The sequence below is a fragment of the Apaloderma vittatum genome, unplaced genomic scaffold, assembly GCF_000703405.1.
Source record: "Apaloderma vittatum isolate BGI_N311 unplaced genomic scaffold, ASM70340v1 scaffold27528, whole genome shotgun sequence".
Taxonomy (NCBI): domain Eukaryota; kingdom Metazoa; phylum Chordata; class Aves; order Trogoniformes; family Trogonidae; genus Apaloderma; species Apaloderma vittatum.
The window spans coordinates 6,272-7,005 of record NW_009729484.1 but is presented as its reverse complement, the minus strand read 5'-3'; positions in this window follow the sequence as shown (position 1 = coordinate 7,005).

The window sequence follows — 734 nt, the reverse complement described above, 5'->3', positions numbered from 1 at the left end:
AAATGAAATATTTATAATCCCAGACAGCGATGGGAGTTGATCTGTTCTGAACTCCTGACTTGCTGAGCAGGTCTCGGAAAGTCAGTCACTGCCAACACCACCCCAGCTGGAACACTTCCCCACGGAAGGAGGACGGAAATCAGGAGCAAATGAAACCAGAGCGGAACAAGACAGTGGGCAGCTGGGAGGACCCACGGAGAGAGGTGCATTGCCAAAGAGCTGGCTGTTGAGAAAAGCCACGCTCCAGAGCAGCAATCTGGTAACTGCAAACTTCAGTGTCTCCTGCCAGCACCAACAGCAACTCCCTTCTCACACAAATAAGGCAACAGCTTCAGGAGCTGGAGAGGAAGGAGAAAAGGGACACGTACAGGACGATGGGGAAAAGATGCTGCAGTTCTTTGCACAGGACACAGTGGAGCCAGGCTCTTTTTTCCAACCCTTAAAAACCCCCAAAACAAAAGAGCAGAACGTACAACGACAGGACAACATCTGATGAAAGGAGACAACTGGGCCACAGGAAAAAAAAAAACCAAAACCTGGATCAAGAGTGGTCAAACCAAGTGCCTGAGACCAACCAACAGCTCCGGGCTCAGGCAGCTCCTTTAACTCTCTGGCCAGCGAGATGTTCCCCAGCTCGCCAGGCTTGACCTGCGTGTGAGAAGCCAAACGGCGAGTCCTGGGCCTGGCGGGGTCCAAGCGGGACGTGGGCGCGAGGGCAGGCGTGAAGAGGGAGG